At 46.8% G+C, this 26,646-nt stretch overlaps 1 long non-coding RNA gene across 1 annotated transcript; it reads left to right on the top strand.

Moving 5' to 3' along the window:
- Window positions 1-10,020: 10,020 nt before the first annotated feature.
- Window positions 10,021-25,688, top strand: LOC309646832. The gene is made up of 3 exons (XR_014255619.1): window positions 10,021-16,004; window positions 24,286-24,450; window positions 24,576-25,688. It is a non-coding gene; the product is annotated as an uncharacterized lncRNA (long non-coding RNA).
- Window positions 25,689-26,646: the final 958 nt, after the last annotated feature.

The raw sequence follows: 26,646 nt of genomic DNA, 5'->3' as shown, positions 1-26,646 counted from the left end.
CACACCTGTGACCACACAAGAGTGGAGGTGGCTGGGGTCCTGGCCGGATATCTTGCCCCCTGGCCCTAGACCAGACCTACCACTGGCTTCCTCTGTTTCTCCTACAGACACAGTCCCACTGCCACATCACTTCACACCACTGAGACCACCGGGCTGCTGGCATTCATCCTAAGTGCCCAGTCTGACCTCTCGGGTCCATCCCGAGCCCTGCCCTCCTCCCTGGCCGCCCCTCGGGCTGCAGCACAGGCTTGCTCTCACCCCGTTCCCTGAAACACTGCTGCCCCCCGGTCACTGACCCCGGCTCTCTTCTCTCCCACTCCTCGGCTCCTGGAGCGTCCAACCCACACACACAATCTCCAGGCAGATTCCCAGCGTGTTCTGGCCAGAGCATCTCCCCTGACCTGTCTGGGGGTTCGCCCTTCATTCATGTCCCTTGGAAGCCTTCCTTGAACCAAAAAATAGATTTGCTTCAAACATCTGCACAGCGAGCTCCAGCGCCTGCTCGCATTTATCACTGAGGATGAGAAGTGCAAGGCCAGCCTTACCTTTGTCCCTCGGTAGTATAATTTTTTTCTGACAGAATGCCGAAAGATGACATACTCATTCTTGAAATAAAGAGAAATGTAACTGCCAGGACTGGGGCAGTTCCTCTGATTTTATTTGGGAAAGGCTGAGTCCTTTCGACCTTTCTGCTCTGTTTTCTTTCTATCCAGGAAAGCTTTCTTCAATTATGCGTTTGATAATTGCTCCTGATCCAAGTTACCAGAGTTCTTCCTTAGAAATGGTCCTATATTTTGAAAATTTGGATTTCTGTTCTCTGCCCTCCTTACCAAAATCCATTCTCACGTAAGATTCAGCTATTGATAATGTTTGTGTGAATTGTGAGGAAGCATCTCAAGGTTGCCCCTGATTTGATTCTCCTCCATCTCATATCTTTTCCCCCCGGCCCCACGTAGCCCTTAATGCTGCGTTTTTGGGTTTCCCTGTGACCTTTGCTGTCTCCTCTGCCTTTTCATCTCAGCTCATTTTCTCCCCGTGGCTGTCTGCCCTCTGATTTTGAGAATGCCGTGGCATTTGACACCCAGCCAAGGATGCCAGTTTTCTAGGCTGTTCTGGTTTAATTGGTAATCTTTTCCCCAAAGTCTTCTCTTCTGGAATCTTCAAGAGGATGCCTTTTATTAATTAAAATAACAGTTACAACATGTACGCACAGAACCTGCATGAAACACACACGCACACTTAAATAGCCACCATGAAGCAAGCGTCTACAGAACCACCACGGAGTTTAAGAAACAGTATCGCCAGCCCCTTGCTGCTTCTTCCTCTGTCTTCCCCTGGTCCCGAGGTAACTACCACCCTGGGTTTTGGAAGCATCTTCCTTTGCCCTGCCTTTAGTTTTACCATCTATGCATATGTCCTAAACAATATGTAGCTTAATCTTGCTGGCTTTGAAGTTTATATAAATGGAAGCACACAATATGTATTCTTTCAGACTTGCTTTTTTCACCAACACTATGCTGTGAGGTTAACTTTCGGGATTTTTACGGCTGTAGCCCGAGCTCTTAGAGCGTCCTTGATGTGAATTTACCACATCGTATGCATTCTCTTTATTTTGATGGATAATCGTGTAGTCAGGTGTGGGTCTGGGACACCTGTCCCGTGTTCCAAGCTTAGATACTTGGGCATGGAATTGACAAACCATAAGGTACGGCCATGTTCAGCTTTCTCCAGCCTATTTTGCAAACTGGTTGCTTTTTAAAACGGTGGGAAGTTTTCCTGACTCCTCATCCCTGCCATCACTTGATGCTGTTGGACTTTTGATTTTTGCCAAACTACTAGACGTGTGGTGGCATCTTATTGCGCTTTTAATTTGCTTTTTCCTGATTACTAATCAAATCGGGCATATTTTCATATTTATAAGGTTTTGGGTTTTTTTTGTGAGATGTCTCTTAAAATCTTCTGCCCAATCATTCTGTTTGAGGGGAGTTCTTTGTGTTAGGGACTGCTACGTGGTTTGTTAAATATGATGCAAATCTCTTCTCTTAGTTTGTGGCTTATTCTTTTATTTTTTAATTCAACTTGAATTTAATTTGATTCAACAAATACGAGTTCAATTCTATGAAGACAAATTAATAAATCTTTTCCTTTGGGTTTGTACCTTTTATGTCTTATTTTTAAAATCTTCCTCTTAATGCTTTCCAATAGCATTACAGCTTTGCATTTCCTAAGTCTTAAACCCACGTGGAATTATTTTTTGCATATGGTATGAGACAGGGATTCAATTTCATTTCTTTTCTGCCTGGACACCCAATTTCCCCAGCATGATTTCTTGAAAAGCTCAGTTTTTCCCCTCTCATCTTGAATAACAACTTCGATATTCAGACATGTCTATAAATTTGTAGTTCTGTTTCTGGGATCCATTCTGTTTTGCTGGCATAATTATCTGTTTGTGACCAATAATCACTCCTCCTAATCTAGCATACAAAAGTCTTGTTAACTGAAAGAACAAGTCCACCTATGCTATTAACTTTCAGGAATGTCAGTGATTTCTGGCCCTTTGCATTTTCATATGTATTTCAGAATTAGTTTATCATATTTCACACCAAAAAATTATCAGGATTTGTATGATTGCATTAAATCAGTAAATAAGTTTTGGGTAATTGACATTTTTCCGCATTTAATCTTCCAATCCATGAAAATAGAATGTTATTTATTTATTTAGATTTTCATTAATGGCCTTCAATAAAATTATCTAATTTTCTCCAAAATGTAGACATTTCTCCGTATTTGATCTTACCTTAATGTGTTCAATACTCGCTCTAGCTTTTGGAACATATTGGACACTTACAATAGTTGTTTTAATGTCTTTATCTGCTGGTTCTAACATCTGTGTGAGCTCCGGGTCAGCTGATTGATTTTCTCCATCTCATGGATCATACTTTTCTGCCTTTTAAGACTTTTTAAAGGCAGAAGCAGAGCACCATTTAATTGAGTGCTAATTATTCCCCACTCCTGAGACAAGTACTGAGTACTCTCCCCAGTGTGTGTGAGTCATGAGGTTTTCCAGTCTGGCTGGTGCAAACAGCTATTCCCAGTTCTCTGTGCATTTGGTGCTGTAGCCTCTGATCCTTTCTGGGTCCTCTTTCTCAGCCTCAGGCAGTTTCCCCTGGCACATGCACTGACTACTGAGTGTGCAAAGGGGCCGCTCTGCACATGACCAGGGCTCTCTCCGTGCAGCTCTCTCCTCTCTGGTCATCTGTGCTGTGAGCTCCAGCCACCTCGGTCTCCCTCTCAGCTCCAATCCTCCACGCCTAGTCTTCTGGGTTCTCCTGGGTCCCTTCCATGCCTCCAGGCAGTAAGCTGGAGAAATCGGAGGGCTCACTTTGTTTCTCCCTGTCTCAAACATTCCTGTCCCCATCTGATGTCCAGTATCTTGGAAACCATCATTCCATACACGTGGTCCTCTTTTATGCTGTTTTTCAGCTGAGACCGCTCCTGTGACTCCATCCTGGTGGAAGAGGACGTCTCTCATCCCCTCTTCACTACGCTCACCATCTGCAGCTCTACCCCGTTCCTTCCTTTACTGCTTCTTCACGCCATCTCTCTTCCAAGACCAGTCTCACCAAAGATTTGTTATTTTCATTAATACTTTTCAAAAGGCCAGCTGTTGACTTTGTTGACCCTCTCTTACTTGTTTCTTTCCTATTTCATGTATTTATCTTCTTATCTTTATTATTGATTTCTTCATCCTATTGTTCTGTGTTGGGTGTATTTTGCTAGTTTTTTCCCCTAACTTCTAACAATGGACCCTCAAGTCATTAATTTTCAGCTTTTCTTTTACCCTCATATGGCCTTTTAAGGCCATAGTTTTTCTTCTAAGGATTGCTTTAGTTGCATCCCACAATTTTTCCCTCGTAGTATTTTTATTTTCATCAAGTTTTAAACATTTTCCAATTTTCATGGGAATTCCCTGGCGGTCCAGTGATTAGGATTCTGAGCTCTCACTGCTGAGGGCCCGGGTTCAGTCCCTGGTCGGGGAACTAAACTCCCACAAGCTGCACGGTGTGGCCAAGTGAATAAACAAACAAATAAATAAATGTTTTCCAATTTTCATTGGAAAATGATTGCTCACTGCAGGCACATCCACCTCCAGCAACAGAGCCGGGGAGCACGGTCCGCCACACACAGAGCGCAGTGTGCTTGTTCACACACTTCCTCTCTCTTAGGTGGCCGTCCAGCCCATGCCCTGGACCTCATCATCCCTCAGAACCATTCCACCCCCAGATCCATAATTCCAGAATCACGGCTTCAGAATCTCCCACTCTGCCCAATACGTCCCATCTGCTCCAACTCTTCTTCATCCTTAAAGGACCTCTTTCCTCCTGCCCCCTTTGCTCCCTCCCTGTCCCCAGCCTCCCCTGCACTGCCCCACACCACGCTCGATTAATCCTCAGGAAGGAGCTGCACGGAGAAGGGGTGACAGTCCCCATGGCCTTGGGTCTGGGAGGAAGCCAACCAGCGCTGGTCAGGCAGGGAGGAGCTGAGGGAACCACCAGCCAGTGACCTGCTGGTGGCTCTCTTGACCGCATCCAGCCAGAAGCTAGAGGCAAGGGCATCCTTTGGTGCAGTCCACGAAACGTCCACTGCCGGGGCGTGAAGTGGTAGGAGGAGAGTGGAGGGGGTCCTATGGGGCAAAGAAAATAGCCAGCATTGCCCCTGTGAGCCCACTGTCTGCTGCAGTTCTGCCCCCTAGCTGCCCTTCCTGCTCAGGCCACCCCAACGTCTCAGGCTGACTCCCCCAGGCCTCAAAGTGGATGAGTTCCCTGGAGACTGTCAAAATCAAATAGAATGAAGACCAGGCTGGACAATCCCCCAAACGGACAAAACCATTTAAGCTGCGTGAGCAAAACTAAATCTAGCTTATTTCATGAACATAAGCAAAATTTAGGTTATTTCTTGTAAATGCCTCTGACAATCATAAAAGGAACTTAAATCCTCTTCCTAAAATGGTAGAAGAAGATTGTCGCTTTTAAGCAGCTTCCTGCCTTCTGGAAGTCCCATTGTGATAACCAATCGTGGGTAAACAACCTCCCCCTTTTCACTCTAGAAGCTACCCCGTAACCCTGGCCTCGGGCACCAGCTCAGCTGTGGACCTGGAGACCCCCGGCCCACAAACTGTTCTGTGCACAGCAGACTCTTCCTAAATACTAACTGATCTGGTTTTAATTTTCTGTTTCTGGATTTATGACAAGACTTAGCCCCACCCTGGCGGCTGGCTCAGTTCCAGGCCACTTCCCTCCCTCCCTAGAGCACTCGTGTCCGTGGATCTCGTAAATCCTTTCCAGAACCTCGTCTGCCTTCTGTGCCAGGCTTTGCTCAATGGCCTGCCTGTTCAGGAAGTCCTGGTGGGACACCTCACCCACCCTTCTCCACACTCTCTCCTTGGGAAATCTCCTCCGAACCTGCGGCTTTATGGTTACATCTACTCTGGTGACCCTCAGACTTCTCTCTCCTGAGGTTGGCTGCAGACCAGGTGCCCCCCAGGAGACAGATGGCTTATTCATGGGGCATTCGCTCATGACTGTCCATAAGTGCATGGGCTTTACATGGGAAACCAAGAGAATGAACACCCAAGGGAGCCGTTACCGCCGTGGACCTGGAGGCGCCAGGAAGGGAAGAGTGACCAGGACATGCAAGAGACAGCCAGTCTTTTGGGGAGGGGGACGTGACCCCCCATGACAAGCAGGGCCGGAGAGGAGCCAACACCCCAGCCCCCATCCTTTCCACTCTCCAGCATTCCATCCGTCAAGCACACCCCAAAGCTGCAGGTGGGGCAGGGTGTCTGGCTGATGCCATCCCCAGAGGCAGCCTCCCAGGGCACAGAGGGTGGAGAGGGGCGGAGATAGATCTGGGGGGAGGGGGACAGAGCAGAGGACGTAGAGCATAGAGGCACCCCCCAGGATGGACTATGGGACTAACGTGCCTGACTCGACTTGGAATTTCACCTCTCATCAGCTATGTGACCTTGGTTAGGTCACTTAACCTCTCTGTGCCTCGGTTTACTCGTCTGTAAGTTAAGAGTAGGTCCCTACAGGGTGGCTGTGAGAGTTAAATGAGGTAATGTATGTAAATCACTCAGAAGAGTAGCCGGCACACGGTGGGCATTTAATACATATTCGTTGTAATGAGTTGATTTCTCCATCTGTCAAAGCGGGGGCATCTCAAAGGCAGCCTGTCCAAACCCTGCTGAAGTTACTTTCTCCCAGGCCCCGGCCACTTTCAGCGTTTGCCACCCACCCAGTCGGACCGCCATATATGTGATAGGATGGCCATCTATTTTGTTGTCCAAACTGGAGCATTTCTGAGAGAAAACAGGGACAATTGACAAACATGCCAGGGAAACAGCGTTGAGCGGAGACCCCTGGACAAACAAGGTCCCACAGTCACCCTCACCCAGCCCTGCACCAGCCGCCAGCGTGCTGCATAGACTGTCTTTAAATCTCCCCACCACCTCCTACAAGCTAGAGAAGCTCATTTCATCTTATTAAGTAGCTAGAATTTAATCAATACGATACCTTCATTTGTAAAATAGATAACAATGGAAGAGATGAGTTTCTAATAAAAATAGCTGCCCTCGACCCACCCCTCTTTAACCCCTCCCCACCTTGAGCTAACCTCTTTGAATCCTTTTAGCTGAATCTTCTAATAATTGCATTCATATTGCAAATGAAATTCTTCTATCACTATTTATAATTTTTGTTTTCAGTTTTATGCATTGTCAATTGCCCTCTGACAATAGTAGGTAAGGATTTATCTCATCACCTCACCTCACTCCAATCAAGACGTCTATATTTAATTCCTGTAACTTCACATCATGGACTGACGCTTTGTGTCTTTTCCACCAAACATAGAGGACGTTGCTGGACTCCTCACTCTAGAAAATGATGACGCCCACTGCCCTCAGAGCACCTCCCCTTTCTACTGCTAACTTCTGCCGGGGCTAAAGGTAGCACCGTTCACAAGTGGTTGTAGGACTGAAATTAAGTCCCTGTGCTTTGCCTCCAGCCTGGTTCTCAAACTTGAAAATCAGTAAACAGTTCTCCCACGGTTATGGCCATTTAAATACCGTCTTCAGGACTTCCTGGTGGCACAGTGGTTAAAAATCTGCCTGCCAATACAGGGGACACAGGTTTGAACCCTGGTCTGGGAAGATCCCACATGCCGCGGAGCAACTAATCCCATGCGCCACAACTACTGAGCCCACGTGCCACAACTACCAAAGCCCGCACACCTAGAGCCCGTGCTCTGCAACGAAGAGCAACCCCTGCTCGTCACAACTAGAGAAAGCCCGCGTGCAGCAACGAAGACCCAACACAGCCAAAAATATAAATAAAGAAATAAATAAATTTATAAAAATAAACAAATAAATACTGTCTTCAGAAATTGCGTGGGGTGGGCACATGGAGAGCGTTTTGCTCTCCCTAGAATTTCTACTTGTCTTTTCTCTGTTACCTTTAACACATCTTATCACTTTTTATTTTCAAAATCATCTCCATCCATGAAAGGATTCTGTTGAGTCCCCGCCCGCTTTTTATTCCCCAGACACCTGCTTTACAGGGCTTCCCACCTCTCGCTCTGTCTGGAGAGCGGCCCTGGATGCCCATGGGGGTTCGATATCCAGGGACCTGCTCTCTGGCGTGACCCCCTCCCCAGTTTCCCGTGACCCCTCTGTCTCGCTTGATTCCTTTGTTTCACTGGAGAACATCCTCAAAAGTACAAGAAAGAGTGTGTGCAGATACATTTTCAGAGGGTTTCGCCACTTGAATGTTCTAGGAAGTGAAAGTTCATTTCAAATCTGTGTGTCTCAACCGTTTCTATTTTCCACTTTCTGGTACTGTGAGTGACCACCGCCGAGAGCAGGGACTGAACAACAGCCCAGGGGCCAAACCTGGTCCAGCGCCTGTTTTGTGAGTCAGGCTTCCCCAGCGCTCCTCCACACCCACTTGTGGGCGTCCTGTGTAGGACGGCTTTTCTCTGCCCCCGTGGAGCTGGGGGCCGTGACCATCTGCACAACCTGCAAGGCCTGAATATCGGCTGCTTGGCCCTGCCACAGGGCAGTACTGTGCAGAGAGCTTCCTGGATGGTGGCGAGTTCTCTGCAGCGTCCAGCATGGGGCCACTGAGCACCTGCAATGTGTTCCGTGCCACCGAGGAACCGAATCTTGATTACATCTAAACTTAATGAATTTTAGCTTAAGCCCCACATCTGGCTAGTGGCTGCCAGGCTGGACAGCTCAGGCCTTGGGGAACGTCGGGCCGTGGTACGGCCAGCGTGTATGCAGGCTGCGAGGCCGCTCCGCCAGGAAGCAGGAGCCCGCAAAGGCGGGTGTGAGCCCTCGCCACCGCCCTGGAGACCCTGCTCCCTGCTCAGCCGAGGGACAGTTCTGTCCTCCTCTCATGCCGGGTGGAGACAAAAGGCAGGAAAGCCGGGCGGCTCCCTATCCCGGCTGCCACTACTGCTTTAGGGGCGGGGTAGTGGGGTGCAGACCTGTCCATCTGAAGTTCTGGGAAGAAATTCTGTCCATTGCAGAGTGACCTGCACAGGCCACTTCTTTGACCTCCAATGACCATCTCACCAGATGGACGTGCCCCTCTCAGGGTTCTGGGGAGGGTTGGATAAAATGTTGGGTCTACAGTGTCCGACACATAGTAGGTTTAGAATAAACCGGGGGTTCCTAGGCTGCAATCCCCAGTGGTCCAGCCTGGTGAGAGGGTTAGGTTGTTGTAAAAGTCAAGTTTTAATAATGACGCTGCAGAAATGGTTTGTAAAGTGAAACTTAACAGGGCGCCTGATAATCTTTGACACCTAAGTGTGTGTAGTGAGTATTCAGTTAAAGGAATATGCCTTTCCCAGCTTCCCTGATTATGAAAGGATAAAGCCCTGTTTCTTTGTGTGGCTTTGTGATATTCCCTAACCACACTTGTTACCAGTGGCCTGGTGTCAGCACACACACACATCCGCACACATGAACACACATGCACAAATGTGTGCGCACACAGCCCACGCCTTTGGGGCTCTGCTGACCATCCCTCCAGGGAGCCTCTCTTCCCAGTGGTACACACCTGCTTCCTCCCCAGGCTCCCACCACCAGCCAAGCTGTGCTGACCCTCATTCAGTGAGTCCCCATTCCCTTTGTCCTTTTCTGTCTCTCGGGACAAGCGCAAAGGTGAGTGACAAGCATTTTTCTTTTCATTTCCAGGAAGTGGTGAAAAATGAATAAACAGGTGGCAAAACTGACAAGGCATCTGTCCCTGGCGGGTTCGTCTGTAATTAAAAATCACCCAATTTGAGTTTCCCCCAGTGCAGCTGCCTGCTCCCTGAAACTTTTAACGAAGTGCCCGCGTGCTAATGAGGACACCAGCTAATTACTTGCAAAATGATTAAGAAATCATACTGGGACAACTGATGGATCTCGGCAGGGAGCCCATCAGACGTCTCTCAGGCCTCCCATCCCGCTCCTTGCTGGCTGGCAGCTTCATTCCTAAAGGGTGGCGCTGACATTGCTGGCAGACAGCAGGCTGGGGCTCTGGGCTCAGCCACGAGGCATCGAAGGCCCAGAGAGATCAAGTTTACCTCCCCAACCCTGTGGAAACCCATGGGTCCCAGCACCACGGGGATCTGGGGTCCCTCAGCCTGGCAGGACCACCTCTGCTTATCTTGTTTCTAGCAAATTCCAGGGCTGCGAGAGGGCCCTGATAATTTGCTTTGCCCCTTGGCCGCTTCCTGGAATGGTGACACCTGCCCCACCGCAGTCTCTTGGCTGCTGGTGAGGGCTGTCAGCAGGGGCTCCTGGCAGTGGGACCGAGGCCATCACCCGGGCCTGTGCCTTGAGCCCACTCACAGGGCTCAGAGAGAGCACGGCTCTGGGGAAGGCGCTGCCCAGGCCTGCCCAGGGATGCCCACCCAGAAGCCTGGGCTGCATCCTGAGCCAGCCAGCGGCCGGGTGGGGTGGCCCGGGGTGGCTCCCGGGAGGGGAGAGGGGGCAGGTGGATTGATGAGGTTGAATTGCACTGGGGACCCTGCAGAGCTTGCTTTGCTTTGCCCCTGTCAGAGGAGGAAATGAGGGTCTTCCTGCTTCCCGCTCTGCACCAGGGCGGGTGGGGTTGGGGGCTTGTCCCCACTCCCCAGCAGCACAGCTCAAAGCCACTCTTCTGGGAGTGAGCCTTCCTGACACGCCCCCGCTTCCAGAAGGAGCACCTTTTTCCCCTGAGCGACCCTGGCACTTGGACTTCCCTGGAGGCGCGCCCTCTGCCCTGACCAGCTCTTCAGCCTTTGATGGATGGAGCTAACAGCCCCCCCACCCCCGCCACGTGCCGGGAAGGAGGGAATCCTTCACTGCCACCTGCTCCTGCTGTCCTGCGAGGCGACAGGAGCGTCCACTGAGATTCGGGCTCTGGGCCGGCTTGGAAGAGCCTAACGGGTCTCAAGCTGCAAGTCAATGACACTCAACAGAAGGTTTCCTCAGAGACACTCTGAGACGGCGCCAGTAATTCAGGGGAAAATTCAAAGACTACCGATGCCAGTGTTTGTGCACGCGCGCACACACACGCACACACACACACACATACTCTCTCTCTCGCACACACACTCACCTTTCTTTCTAATCAGCATCCTGGCTGACAAGCCCTAACGTGGGCTGATTTAAAAACCGCCCTGTTTGAAGCCATCGCTGCAGTGGGTTTTCTTTGATTTTTGCTTCTAATTATGAAACCGCGCAGCGGGAGGCCTCCAGCTGTCCTGCTCGCCCTTCCCGGCTCTGAAAGGCCGTGGCTGTCACACGCCACTTATGACTGCCATTCCGGAGCCCAGGGAACAGAGATGGGGGCACTGGGCCTCCTGGCTGCAGGGAGCCCTCCAGCAGGAAGAAGCAAGATGACACCCCTCACGTCCCTCCTCCCTGACCCCTGCTCTGCCTTGGTTCCAGGCACTTTCCTCCAGTTTCCCTGAGGATCCCAGCAGGACACGACAACACAGCCCTGCCTCCAGGGAGCTCTGTGGTCTGTTGGAGAAACGCCAGGGATGCAGGAACAGCCCTCCTGCATTGATTCAGGAGCTTACAATTTGCAAAATGTGTTACAGCCTTGATTCCACTTCATCTTCACATCATCTCCATCCGCACCGCGTGGACAGGACACGGAGCGCCAGATCCAGAAGGTGCCAGATAATGAGGAAACCTAAGCTTCGGGATCCAGACACAGGATTCTTCCCCCACCGCCTGTCTGGCTGCCAAAGCAAACACCCCACAAGCCCCCCAGATTCAGGCTCCAGAACCTCCTTTGTTCGGGTGGAAAGAAAACGGGACAGTCATCACATCAGTGGGCTGAATAAAGGTTGTTCAAACAATGTCTCTCTATATGTTTCTACAATTAACATTTTTTAAAAACTGCTTTATTTTGAAATCATTATAGAGTCATAGGAAGTTGCAAAGATAGTACAGAGAGGTCCCATGTCCCCTTTACTCAGTTTACTCCAATGGTTGTGTCTTACGCGATTATATACATGGAATAATGAAGACACGGAGTACTCCATCAAAAGCAGGAACTTGATACTGGAATCAGATGCACGGAGCTCTTCAACATCTAATCAACATCTAATCACACGTGTACCCCTGTGTGACCCTCACTGAGATCTGGATACAGGACGGCTCCAGCACCACAAAGCCTTCCCCCCTGCCGCCCCTAGAGCACACGCACGCCTATCCTGACCACTGCCCGACCCCTGGCAACCACTAATCTGCTTTCCATCTCTATGATTTTGTCATTTCAAGAATGTTATATTCTTCATGTAGTATTTGACCCTTAGAGGTTGGCTTATTTTTACTCAGCATAATGTCACTGGGATCCATCCAAGCTGCTGCGTGCATCAACAGTTTGTGTCTTTTTATACCTGAACAATGTTCCGTGGAGTGGACAGGCCAGAGTTTGTTGAAACCTTCACATATAGAGGGTCATTTTGGTTGTTTCCAGTTTGGGGCAATTACAAACAAAGCTGCTATAAACAATCATATACAGGTTTCTATATGGACACAAGTTCTCAGTTCTCTGGGATAAATGCCCAAGAGTGCAATTGCTGGGTTGTATGGTCAATGTTTGATTAGGTTTTTTTAGGAACTGCCGAACGATACCCCAGGGTGGCTGTACTGTCTTACATTCCCGCCAGAAGTGCCTGAGATGCAGATTCTCTGCATCCTCACCAGCATTTGCTACTGTGTGTGTACATACATTGTGTATATAATTTTAGCTATCCTAATAGGTATGTAGTGATTTCTCGTTGTGGCCTTAATTTGCATTTCCCCAACAGCTAGTGATGTTGAACATCTCCTTAAGTGCTTATTCACCATCTGTATACCCTCTTTAGGGAACAGTTTCTTCACTTTTTTTTGCCATTTTCTAATTGAATTTTTGGTTTTCTTACTGTTAAATTTTGAGAGTTTCTTATATACTTTAGAAATGAGTCCTTTATTAGATATGTGGTTTTGCTCCAGTCCATAGCTTATCTTTTCATCCCCTTAACAGAGCTGTTTGCAGAGCACAAGTTTTTAATTTTGATGAGGTCCAATTTATTAATTTTTTCTTTTATGTATCATGCTTTTTGTGTCATGTCTAAGAACTGTTCACCAAACCATAGGTCTGGAAGATTTTCTCCTATGTGTTCTACAAAAAGTTTCATAGTTTTGTACTTTACATTTAAATCTGTGATCCGTTTTGATTTAATATTTATGTAAGGTGTGAGGAGTAGGTTGTGGGTTTTTTGTTTGTTTGTTTGCTTTTTGCCTCAGGATATTCAAGTGCTCCAGCACCATTGTTGAAGAGACTGTCCTTCCCCCATGGAATTGCTTTTGTGTTTCTGTCAAAAATCAGTTGAGTATATTTGTGAAGGTCTATTTCTGGATTCTCTACTCTGTCGCATTAATCTATGCTTCCCTTCCTTCTGCCAATACCACACAGCCTTGATTACCATAGCTGTGCAGTAAGTCTTGAAATCAGGTAAACTGATTCCTCTGGTTCATCCTTCTTTTTCAAAATTGCTTTAGTTATTTTAGTTTATTTGACTTCCATATAAATTTGAGAATGATCTTATTTATATCTACAGAAAAAATCTTCCTGTGATTTTGATAGGAATTGTGTTAAACTTGCATATCAATTTGGGGAAAATTCATGTCTTTAGTATGTTGACTCTTCCAATCCATGAACATGGTATATCTCTCCATTTACTTAGATCTTTTAAAATTTCCTTCATCAGCATTGTGTGGCTTTCAGCATACAGTTCTTATACATGTTTTATTAGATTTACACCTACTTCATTTTTTTGAGCAATTATAAATGGTTTTGTATTTTTAATATCACTTTCCACATATTCATTGCTAATATTTAGAAATACATTTATTTTTGTACGTTGATCTTGTAGCTTATGACCTTGCTGAACACACCTATTAGTTCTAGGACTTTTTTTCCTTCTTCATCATCTTCTTCTCCTTTCTTTTTTTTTAAATTAGTAGATTCCTTGGGATTCTGTATTTACACCCTCATGTTGTCTACAAATAGATCCAGTTTTGTTTCTTTCTTTCTGATGCTATGGCCTTCGGTTTCCTTTTCTTGTCTTATCTCTCTGGCTAGACTTCTACTACCATGTTGACCAGCACTGGTGAGAGTGGACATCCTCATCTTGTTCCCGATATCAGGGGGATAGTACACATTATTTCACCATTAATTATGATGCTGGCTGATGTAGATGTTAGATGTAGATTTTTTTTTTTTTTGTAGAGGTCCTTTATCAAATTGAGGAGATTCCCTCTACTCCTAGCTTTCTAAGAATTTTTATCATAACTGAGTGTTGGATTTTGTTAAAATGAAAACTCAGGTTCCTTCCAAGGAGGGCACAGAATCTGTTGGGAAAGCAAATGAAGGACCTGCCTTAGAGTCAGAGAAGGAGGCCTTGAAGACACCTGGGATTGGATCTGAGGGAGGGGGAGGGTGTGGCCAGAAGGGAGCAGGTGGGGCAGCAATTGATAAGGGTCCTCAGAGTCTTGAAGGGACCCAGGATGGGAGAGAGTGCAGGGCATGCAGGGGACAGGAGGGTGACCAGCAAGGGAGAGTGTGGAGGGAGGGGAGCTCGACAGGCAGGTGAAGCCAAAGTACCTCCATCAGAGATCACAGTAAGGGGTCCAGCTGTATCCCAGGGACAGTGGGGGAGAGAGAACAGAGTGGCATAGTGAGATCAGTTCACAGGCCACTGCAGTTTCCAAGGTCAAAGGTAAAGGTGACTCAGTCTGTGGAGGGGAACAATGGGGAGAAGTGTGAGTGTAAAACCATTTAGGGTGTAAACTCCGCAGTCTGTGATGGTTGGATGGCAGGGCGACAGCTGGGGAGGTGCCACGAGCCTGATCTTTTTGATCAGTGCCCTGTTTCCCAGGAAGGCAACTTGTTAGCCCAAGAGATTGCAACAAAGAGCCTCTATGGACACAATAGCTTTCTCGTTCACAGTACTTTAAGCCCCTCGTGACACAGCACTTTACAGCCTAGAGGGCTTTGAAGCTTCATCATCTCTGGTCATCCTGTTCATGCTCTTCAGGGGCCCCAACAGCCAGCCTCCCCCACTGCTCACCCCAGCCCCCGATCTTGTTTGGTTGTGCTGCTCAGGGTTCCCTGGACCAGTCCCACTGGGTCAGCCCCCTGTGCCTTTTCCCACACTGTCCCACACCCTGACCTGGCCTCCCTCTGCTCTCTGTGTGTCTAGCCTTGGGGCTGGGCTCAGCTTTGGATGCCCAGCAAATCCACTCTGGATTAGTCTGGTTTCTTCCTATCAGAGAAGCACAACGTTTCAGTTACACAAGGCATCCGTCGTTTCATGCTCATTGTAGGATAGATTCCTGTTTGCTGTTGCTTTCATGCCTGTCTTCACAGTGGGTCTGATGCTCCCAGGAGGTAAGAACTGTCACGTTCCTTTCTGGTCCCCCCATAGACCCCACTAAGCTGCTACGCCGGGTGAATGCATTTTTGCTAAACTGGCTCTTATGGAATTGAAGTGTGTGGGTCTGTGGAGCATCAGGCTCAGGGGAAGCGGAGGAAAGATGGTGAGCTGAACCCGGGCTGGTGGAGAAGGTGGGTGGGCTCCCTGAAGCCCAGAGAGGCATATTAAGGAAAGTATGGAAAGTGTGGGAACCGACAAAGTCAGAACCTGCATGAAGATGGTGGCGGCCGGGCATCAGCGGGATCCAGGTGCGGTAATCAGAGGGAAGCTGGCGTGGAGGTGGTTACCTGGGTGTTGGGAGGCTGAGGCGGCAGACAGAGGGAGGTGAGGTGACTCAGACGCGATAGCTACAGAGGCAGCGTGTTCCCTAGGCTGGTGGAGCTCAGAAGAGCTCAGAGGAGTGCCTGTGGGCTGGTGTTGGAATCTCCTGGGGCAGAGCCGGGGCAGGGCCTCCAAGCAGCAGGGCTCAGACCCTGGCTCTGCCAGTGCCTCTGTGGGTGGTTGACTGTGCTGGTGTGATGCCCACAGGCCCAGCAAAGAGCTCTGGAATCCCTTCTTCTCGCTGTGCCTTCCAGTCTACCACTGGCAGAAATGAAGAGCAGTCAGATGCCCAGGGGGCTGGGGACTGTGCTTGCTGATCCCAGCCCCAGGGCCACAGAGCAGAGTAGGGAAGGATGGGCTTGGAGCCAAGAGACACAGGGAAATCAGTTCTGCACCGACAGGAAGGGAACTGGGGATAGTTGATAGCTCATCCTTTTTTTTTTTCTTTTTGCGGTGAGTTAAAAACAAACACCCACATCCACCCACCCAAATTAACATTTCCTCATTTTTGCTCCAGATATTTAAAATATGAAGGAAATGAACAATTCTGATCAGGCTGAAGTCTCCTTCGCTGTCCTCAAGCCCAGAGAAAAATTCCTCTCTCAGCTGTGAGGATGAACTGCCAGCATTTGTCTTTATATTAACGCTGTGATGTATGTATCAATGAAGAATGCGTGCTATTGCCTTGCGGTTTTTAAAAAATCACATAAGAGTGAATCATATATCAAGATTTACTACGAAGCTGTAATAATTAACATTCTATCCTGCTGTATGTATTCTGAAACTTATTTTTCATTCAAAATATCCCTTTGAAATCTAGCCACATCATTCATTACATATATAGTTCAATAACGTCTTGTAGCTGTATCAGAATGTATTCAAATGGACCCCTGATATTTGGATTTATGCTTGACCTTCCCTGCTCTAAACAACACCACAGTAAAAATTCCATACGTTTATCTCAGCACACTTCTCTTTCAGATTTCCCTAAGATTCTATATTCCTCTAAGTAGATTTGATGAGTCAGATGTTTGAACATCTACGTTTTCATTTGCTTCAATTTTTTTTTAACATACAGTAACGTTCACGCTTTGTGTCCAGTTGAACAGGTGTTGAAAAATCCTCACCACTTTTAGAATCCTCACCACCCCCGAAATTCCCTGCTCCTGCCACTCTGTGGTCAAACCCTTGCCCCACACCCCCCTCTCAGCCACCACCATCTTCTCCATCCATTTACGTTTGCTTTTTCTAGAATGCAGTATAAATGGAATCACAGAGTAGGTGGCATTTGGGGTTTGGCTTTCTTCGCTAGCATCATGCCTCTGGGACTCACCCATGCTCTCACGTGCATCCAGCTCGTTCCTGCGTGGTGCTGAGGGGGACTCTGCAGTTTGGAGGGACCCAGCATGTTTATTCCTCCACCTGATGGAGGATATTTGGGGGCTTCCAGATTTTGATGATTGCAATAAACATTCACGTACAAGTTTAGTGGAAATATAGGTTTTCGTTTTTTCTTGGGAAAAGACCTAGGAGCGGGATAGCTGGGTCATACTATAAGTGCACACTTGACTTCTTAGGAAAATACCAAACTGTGTTTCCAAAGTTGCTGCTGTACCATTTGCATTCCCACCAGCGATGAATGAGGGTTCCAGGTGCTCTGTATCCTTGTCAGGACTTGGCATTGTCAGATAAATATGTATACACACTCATATTTTAATAGGTATGTATTGTTAACTTATGGTAATTTTAATTTGCATATCTCTATCGGTGAATGATATTCAGTGTATTTTCATCTGCTTATTTGTCACCAGTATATTTTCTTAGCTAAAATGTCTGTTCAGATCTCTTGTCCATTTTTATTGGTTTATTAGTTTTCTTACTATTAAATTGTGACAGTTCTTTATATATCCTGGATACAAGTTCTTTGTCAAAAGTGAAGATTTGCAAATACTTTCTCCCAGATGCAAATACATCTCTCATGGAAATATATTTTCATTCTCTTAATAGTCTTTCACAGAGCAAAAATTTTAGTTTTGATAAAATCCAACTTAATGTTTTTCTTTTCTGTTTTATGCTTTTGGTGTCATGTCAAAGAAAACTTTACCAAGTTAAGGGGTTGGCAAACTATTTCTGAAAAGGGATAGATAATGAATGTTACAGTCTTTGTGGACACATGATCTTTATCTCAATCACATATACTTGGTTTTGGGGGATTTTTTTGGTGTGTGGGTTTGTTTTTTTTTTTTTTTTTTACAAGCAATTAAAAATGCAAAGCCATTCCTAGCTCAAGGGTCATATAAAACTGTCCTTGGACTGGGTTAGGCTTATGGACCATGGTTGACTCCTAGACTAACCCAAGGTCACAAAGATTTTCTCCTATGTTTTCTTCTAGAAGTTTTGTACGTTTACATTTCACTTTCATGTCTGTCATTTTGAGTTAATTTTTGTGTAACGTGAGGTAAGGGTCAAGATTCAATTTTTGCATATCGATGTCCATTGTTTCAACACCATTTGTAGAAATTCTCCATTGCAAAGGTGAATGCTTTTGCACTTAGTAAAACTCGACTATATTTGTATGGGTCAATTTCTGGACTCTCTATTCTGCTCCATTGTTCAATCCTTTTAAGAGGTTGTTTTCAGTATTTTATACAGTTTTAGCAGAAAAGTTGGTAATAATTACTGAGCCATCGTTACTGGAAGCAAATATCTCTGAGTTTACTTATTTTTACCATGGTGGTCCATCACATGTGGTCATTTTCACTGTCACAAACACTAAACAGCCAAATTCATGGCCTCCTGTGCACACACCTGAGGGACACCTTGGCCCCTGGTGCTCAGTGGGGCATTGCCATCCCTGCCATCACTCACTTTGTGCTTTCACAGTGCTTGGAATCACAGTAATGGCATTGAGGGGTTAGCGTCCAGTGGTGTTAGACACTCTACCATCTGTGGGTCAGCATGGACATGAAGAATTGCTTTGTATCTCACACAACTTTCCAATGTCACATCTGAGCATTCATGCAGGGGAATCTGTTTACCCAATTTAATATTTGAATAAAAATATTTTTGCATGGATGGAATATAAACTGAACATGCATGCTGAATTTTCCAGGAATGTAACTACCTTGTAAATAGAGCTTAGATTGAAGTGTGTTTTATTCAGAATTTTACCAAGAGCGCTTCACCATTTCAGGTGATCATGTCACCGATGGTCTTTGAACAGTGCTACCATATTGGAGGGTTTATAAATATCACCCCCTATGGCTTGCGCAGCATACCATCCTTTCTCCTAGGCAACCACACAATGCAGCTCTGCTAGGCTGTACTTACATCGCTATTGACAACGATCAAACACACACATACATGCCAGTGTTTTTACTTAGTCTTATTTCAGAATGTTGTATGCAAGGTGTAGACAATATTCAGCTAAATATTTCAAATACAAACTTACTCATTCTAAGAAAGTAAAAGCATCTGACACCTTCATTGAGTCTTTCACTTCGCTGTGCCTGAGCATGAATATATGGAATTACATACTGTTCTACTATAAATTCCTCTCCTTTTATTTCTACTTCATATTATAGATAGGGCATTATATTGATTTTTTAAAAACAGTGTGTGCTGGTTAGGTTATAGTGCCTATGATTTTCATGTCAGGATAGTAAAGGGGTGTTATACAGTGTTTGTAATATGAAGGGCTTTCTGGGTCTGGAGGAATAGAAGTGGAATTTCCGGGAGAGAGGGGACGCCCACATTTTCACCCTTGCTGGTTTTGCCGAGCTGCTGTCCACGGTGCTGAAACAATGACTTCCTGCTTCACAGTAAGCAGCCTCGTCCCCAGGGTCCACATCCTCATCAGCCCTCGCACTGTCGATTTGCTTTTGTAATGTGTGCAGTGGTATCTGTCGTTTAATTTACATTTCCCTAGTGCTACTGAGTTTATACATCTTTCCCTGCTGTTGACTACCTGGGAATCCTCCTTGGTGACTTGAAGTCCACATCCATCGTCCATTTTTCTGTTGTATATTTTACTTTATTCCTAATTGATTGCTACAGGTTATTTACAAATCTGGACGCTAATGCTTTTTCTAGGTACTGTGAATTGTTCCATGCCTGCTGCCACATTTCTTTTCATTATGTTGTTTATTTACTTATGTATTTATTTGGTACCAAAGTTTTTCATTTGTTGTCATTACTTTCATCAATCTTTGCTTTAGGTGTTACTTTCTTTGGGTCTTGTCTAAGAAATTATTTCTTATTCTTAGGTCATAATGAAAATATCCTATAATTCTTTTAAGAAGTTTTAAGGACTTTAAAAAAATTCTCATTTCTGTCTTCAATCATGTGGAATTCATTATATTGAATAGAGTAAGGGAGGGAATCTAATTATTTTCTTTTCTGATGAAAAGTTCCTATATTAAGCCATCCACCCATTCTTCACTGATTTGTAACACAACCTCTATAATTCATTAAATTCCCATATATACATCATCCTGTTTCAGGGCTATTCTGTAGGGCTTTTTTGTTGCTGTTCTACTGATCCATTTGTGATATTTGTAATTTGCTGCACCAGTATAGTCCAGTTTTATTTTCTATGTTTTCATAATACTTCTTGACTTCTGGTATACAAGCACCCCATCCATAAACTTACTTGCTTCAAAATTATTCTTGGACTTTTACTCCCTCACATGAATTTTGGAATTGGTTTGTCAATTTTCACTAACAATACTATTGGGATTTTGATTGAGCTACCATTGGATTTATTAATTAATTTGGAGAGAATTGTAATTTTTATGATATTAAGTCTACCCATCCATGAAAATCTATTTATTTATTCAGCTCTTTTATTATGTCCTTCAATAAACTTTGTAATTTCTTCATAAAAATTCTTGTGCATCTTTTATTACATTTATTCCTAGGTAACATAGTTTTTGTCATTATTGTGAATGGGATTTTTTTCTCTATCACATTTCTTTGCTATTTTATGGCACACGGGAATGCTATGGGTTTTCCAAATGTTGGTTCTAGGACTTCCCTGGTGGTGCAGTGTTTAAGAATCCACCTGCCAATGCAGGGGACATGGGTTCCAGCCCTGGTCTGGGAAGATCCCACATGCTGAGGAGCAACTAAGCCCGTGCGCCGCAACTACTGAGCCTGCACTGTAGAGCCCGTGAACCACAACTACTGAGCCCGCGTGCCACAACTACTGAAACCCACATGCCCTAGAACCCGTGCTCCACAACAAGAGAACACTGCAACGAAGAGTAGCCCCTGCTCACCAAAACTAGAGAAAGCCCATGCACAGCAACAAAGACCCAATGTGGCCAAAAAAATTTTTTTTAAAAGTTGGTTCTACACTCAACTACTCTGTTTTTACATGTTGATCACTGTATCCAGGAACTCTGAGGATGTCTCTTCTAAGCTTTAATCAATTGTCCAGATCCCTGGACAATTGTGTAATTTGCAAATAACCACAATTTTATCTCCTTCCATTGTCTATTATTTTTTTTACAGCACAGATTACAGCATCCAGGGAAATGCTGAATAGCAACACTGATTGCCATCAGTCATGCCTTATCCTTGGCTTAAACGGAAATGCTTCTCCAGTTCAACCATCAACTTTCTTAAATTTAATTTCATATGATATTAATATTGCTATAGTGGTTTTGTTATAATTAGTATCCTATGCTTTTATTTTAGCTTTCCTATATATATACATTCATATAAATTCCATTTATATTCCAATCTTATAATCTGTTTTTGAATACATTTGCATTTATTATAATTGATTACTATAATATTGTACTTACTTCTATCATCTTATTTTGATTTTACTATTCTTTGTTTTCCTTTTTTTTTTCATCCTTTTTTTGCTGTCTGTTGGATTGACACCTTTCTCTTTTATGTCTCAGCAGGCCTGGTAATGATTAATTATATTTCAAACATTTTAGTGAGTACTTAAAGTTATAAACACAGAATTAAATTTAAAAATTCCAGAAATTATAGAGACATTCAGAATATCCATCTTCCTTTTGTGCATGACCAAGATCTTCCCATGCTTGAAGTACTGAACTCATCTTTTCTTTAATTATTCTGTAAGGATTTATTCTGGCTCCTTTTTGTAGGCATAGAAAGTTAGCGGGATTTTTTTTTTATATAGTTAGTACTAAATTATATTTACAAGCATATTTTATCAATCAATGCACCCTTTTTGTTTCCTGAATTCTAACTCTTTTCCCCTGGGTTTTTCCTCCTTGCTGAACTACATCATTTGTTAGTTCTTTCAGTGAGGGTTGGTATCAGTAATCTCTCTCAATCCCTGTATATCTGAAAAATCTTGATTTTTGTCCCTCTTGGATGGCAGTCTGGCTGGGTATAGAATTCTAGCTTGAACATTATTTCTCCTCAGCAGTTTGGATGAATTACTATATTGTTCCAGGAATCCCTTTTGGTTGATCATAAATATGTCTTCACCTCTTCTCTCTCATAGCCTTTAAGGTTTTTTCTTTGACATTTTGCGATTTCATTAAAATATGTTTTGTTGTGGGTTTGTTTGCATTTATCCTGCTTGGAATAAATTGTGCTTCTCTTAGCTGAAAACTTTTATCTTTCTCTGTTCTAGAATATTCATAGCCATGATCTCTGAGAATATTTCTTCTCCAATTCACTGTGTCTCCTTCTGAAACTCATATTAGACCATGTTGGACCTCCTCGCTCCATCTCCCAAGCCTCAACCTCTTTCTTATGTAGTATGCATCTCTTTAAAATGATCTCTTTGTTTTAAGCTTTACTATATATTTATAACTGGGGGAGGGCTTGCATTTTACTCAATGTCTTACATGTTGGAAATGGGAGTGGAGGTTTTCCTACCTCAGTTCAGACTGACATATTGAATCTTGATTCTCCCTTTGTGCTTTGAATCCCACAACCAGGTTTTCTCCATTATTTTTAGCTACTGATGTGGTGGTCCCAAGAGGTAAAACCATTAACATCCCATCTCCTATTCTCTGGCGAGCCATTTATTCATACTACGCTATCTCATGTTCTAGGAGTACTGGTGCTGCTGCTACTAGCAGTGGTAGTAATAGTAACAGGAGTGGTCGTGGCAGCCACGGCAGGTCCTCAATTGACATTGGTTCCATAAGTGGGCACCTGTCCATCACTGTACAGAGCACTTCCTACACAGCGTCTCATTGCATTCTCTCAGTGACCTATGGGATGGCACGGCTATTTATCCTCTTTTGAGAATGATAAACTGAACACAGACAGGCTAGGAGAGTGGCCAAGGTCACAGAGACAGCAAGTGGCCGAGTTGGGATTTGAAGTCACAGCCTCAGACCCCATGAATGAAGTACTTGACCATGATGGCTCGGAAGTGTCTCCAGAAAGAACCAGAAAGCAAGAAAGATTCTAGCTCTAGACTCTGAATATATTAACTGAATGTCTCTTTTTCATGCTCTGGTCATTGATAGGATCCTGCCTTTGAGAGGTTCTCATTCTAAGAAGCAACTGATATGGGAGCGTAATTAGAGCACATCGAAACAGCAGTGAGAGCTTCCGAAACCTGTGGTCCTTGAGCTGAGTCATAAAGATGAGGGGAATTATCCAGGCAAAGGGAGAAAAGTGTGGGATCCAGGCAGAAGGCAGAGAGCTGCGGAGGCTGACTGGGAAGCAGCATCTGCTGGGTATGAGTCACTGCAAAGAGCTGGTGCTGCAGGAGGACAGAACGAGGGACCGCAGCTGCGGACAAGGCTGGGCATGTGGGCAGGAAGGGCCTTTCCTTGCCACATCAAGGACAGAATCCTTGGACAAACAGACAATGTAGGGAGAGACAAGGGAGGGTGTCAGGTGTGCAGAGAGACCCTCACACCTAGCCAACAATCAGGGGAGTCATTTTTGCAGAGGTCTGGATCATTGAACGTCCTGAAAACAAGGATTTCAGGTGAGAAAGGACCGTTTCTATTCCATGCAAACATTGCGCATATTTGAATTTTCTCATTTCAGTAACTGAGTGCATGGAAACCCCTGAACTGAAGGAAAAGGCGCCAGTTCTGAGGCACAAGCCCTGCGCTGTCCGCTGCACCTCCTGGGGACTCCGGCGCCTCTGTCATTTTTCAGCCACATCCCAGTTCACGGGCAGGGAAGATGGGCCGTTGGTAGTAGCAGCGCTTCCAGTGTGATGAGGAACAGAATGAAGGAGGGACCTAATCGGAAAAGAGACGTGGCTGTGATTTGATTTAAGCCACCAGGTTAATACATTTTTTCCCCTAATTTCAGCCTTGGGTGCACCGCATTCATCAGCACTGGCCGCATGGTTCTCGGCCCCTGTTCTCAAGTCACTTTCGTGCGTAAAGCTGTTTATTCTTAACTAGATTAAGGCTGCAGGAGGCTGGGCTGTGCCCTTTCTTTCCACAGTTTCCAGAGTGGGGGCTGCATCTCGCCATCCGATTAGGGGCTGCTTGGGACAGAGAATACCCACCCGCTTACTTCGCAGACTTTCGGTGGATAGCTGCTCTTTGCCGGGCACGGACAGGGCTGGGGATTCAGAGCCCTGATGCTGACGTGGCCTCGCCTTTGTGCGGAGGGGCTGTAATGGGTCATGGGCACCGACAGCAGTGGCCAGAGAGGGATGGGTTCAGTGGAAACACTGGGCAGGGTCTTGAGGGCTGGTAAGGCTGGGACTCTGGGGAGGGCTCTGGGCAGAAGCAGCAACTCAGCGACAAAGGCAGTGAGTGGCTCACTCCACAGCATGAGCTGGCGAGCCAGAAGGCGAGGCCGAGGGGCCAGCTGGGCTACGGTCCTCAGCAAAGGGGACTGTGCCTTCATTCAGGAGGAGACGGAGTCACAGGGCATGAATCTCCAGACTCACAGGCAGATGCTGGTGTCTGAGAGCAGAACTCCCCCACGTGTAACCTGCAGATTCCTGTTCTGCAGGTGTGGGCGAGGCCCGAGTCTGCATTTCTACCAAGCTCCCTACCCAGGTGTTGCTGAGGAGAGCTCTGTGAGTGGCAGCGGGGATGCAGCCATTTTGAAGGGAGAGGACGGCCTGAAGGCAGCAGGGACGGCAAGGAGCTGGCCTCAAGCCCTGTTGGGATGGAGGTCAGTCCCCCTCGTCCTGTTCACCCCTGGAGCCTCCAGAGCAGGGAACTAGGTGCTCTATTTCCTCCCTCCCCCTGCTGCTTCCTTGTGTTTGCGCATTTGTTTGTTCTTTCCTTTGTTCAAAGGAAACACGGAGAAGGAAGTACACTGTTGGGGAGCTGCATGTCCAACGTGGGTGAACATCTGGCCGGCAGAGCAGAGCAAGACCCACAGGTCCTCCTCCTCCAAGAAGCCTGCCCTGACTGCTCAGCCCAACCAGCATACCCTTCTCTCAGGAGTGACTACGCTTCATGTGCAGGGGTCACACATGTTTCCCACTAAGTCCTAAAGCCTCTGTCAACAGAAACCATTTTCTTTCTTTGTTTCTCCCACAGGGGGCAACTCAGGGCTGGGTCCCCAGTGGAAACTTGACCATGACCTTCTGATTTGGGAGGCAGGTCAGGAGAAGTGGTCAGACCTGTCCCAGACGCTGAAGTCCCTGTCAGATGTGTGGGGAGGTCCTGGGCCATAGCAGGCTGGTGACACCCAGGAGATGAGGGCTCCCCTCCATCCCCCGCCCAGTCCCCCAGGGAGGGAGTTGGTTACAGAGTGAGGTGGGAGCAGCCTGGGAGAGAAGAGACTGAGGGCGGGGGGCAGCAGCTGCTTTGGGATCTAGAGGAGGCAATTTCACATCTCTGTGCCTTTAAACTGAACCACAAAGGCTAGATTCCCAGGGAGGGGCTCCTGGAAGAGGGAAGGAGGCCACCTCGCTCCGGGGAACCATTCTCACTGCTTAACGATGCACAACTCAGTAATGAAGAGAGAGTCTACCAGACCCAATACGATCTGAAATTAAAGAAAAATGGAATGTATTAAAAATGCATTGCAGCGTTAATGGAGGATGCCAGCTTGACGGTCCGAACTGCATGCGTCATGCCCGGATTGGGGAGAGCAGCTCTGGGCTGGCAGCTCCGCCTCTGCCTTCCTGCCGGCCCCAGGGCTCCAAACCACAGGAGGAAACTGGGGCTGGGGCTGACCCACCCGAGGAGATACCAGCGGCTGCAGCTCCCTCCACTCCTGGGTCCTCCCGATTCCTGGGGAGCCGCCCATCACCCTCCCAGGAGTGGCCCCCAGGCTGCCAGACCACTTGCTTCCTGTTCTGTCCTCAGGCACCTTCTCTGCGCCCACACGCCCTTTCCTCGGGAGCCAGGTTCTCTCCTTCCCGCTTCCTGACCCCTCCAGGCAGCTGAGACTCATTTCTTAAGGGCCTCTGTTGACCCCCATTTGAATTCCCTGGGAAGAAATTCAGGGTTTGTAGGAGAAATGTCAGACCCTTAAGCGGGGTGGCTCTGTTCTGTGTTGTGTGGTCAGGTCAGCTGGCAGAATGACCCCCCGGGCACAAAAGAGGGGCCGCTCTGCCGTCTGACGCTGTGACATGTGGCGTCTCAGAGGGCAGTGCTGCGTGGTGGCCAACAGCGCTGGCGCTGGGCTGAGCGACGACTGAGCCACCTCCTAACCGCGTGGCCTTGGGTGTGACACTTACCTGGCTAAGCCGGGGGTCCTCAGGTTTGAAAGGGAGCCGATGAAAGTGACTGCTGGGGTGGGGACCACACGGACTCGGGCGTGTCCTCTCTGTGGCACCGAGCCAGGAACGAAGGAATGGCTGTCCTGGGGGGAGGGGGGACGCTGGGGAACGTCGTGGACACTCGGTGGGGAGGACAGGGCGGGCCAGGCACCCACAGAGGGAGGGCAGCGGGAGCAGCCGGAGCTTCCTCAGCGGGTCTGGAGCTGAGCTCACGGAGGCTGATGGGGAGGCTGCCTCTGGGTACGGCCCGAGGCTCTGGCCTCCCAGGTGCGGTGCCAGCCCGCAGGGTGCGTGGCTGTGTGGCGGGGACACAGCTCTTCTTCTCAGAGGGCGTTGGAGGGGCCCGTGCAGGTGCTGCTTTCCTTTGCAGAACTGAGACTTTTTTTTTTTTCTATTTTCACTTCTGGCCAATTAGTGTATCTCAGGCTGGTAAAAACAAGAAGCACAAGAGAAAACAATTGAGAGAGAGCACGGAAGGCCCCAGGCGCCTGCTCTGGGGCGAGCAGGCATTCTGCTAATCATGGTTCTTACACTCTCTTCTGGGCTTTTTACCTTGTTCTCCCCATTCAGCTGTAATAACAGCGATCACGAGCCTCCCTCCTGGCCCAGCCGGCGGGCTCCTGTCCGCCAGG

Source organism: Balaenoptera physalus (assembly GCF_965194825.1).
Source record: "Balaenoptera physalus genome assembly, chromosome: 17".
In the NCBI taxonomy this organism is placed as follows: domain Eukaryota; kingdom Metazoa; phylum Chordata; class Mammalia; order Artiodactyla; family Balaenopteridae; genus Balaenoptera; species Balaenoptera physalus.
Note: the sequence above shows the minus strand (reverse complement) of the source record. Positions and strands in the feature narration are given on the sequence as shown.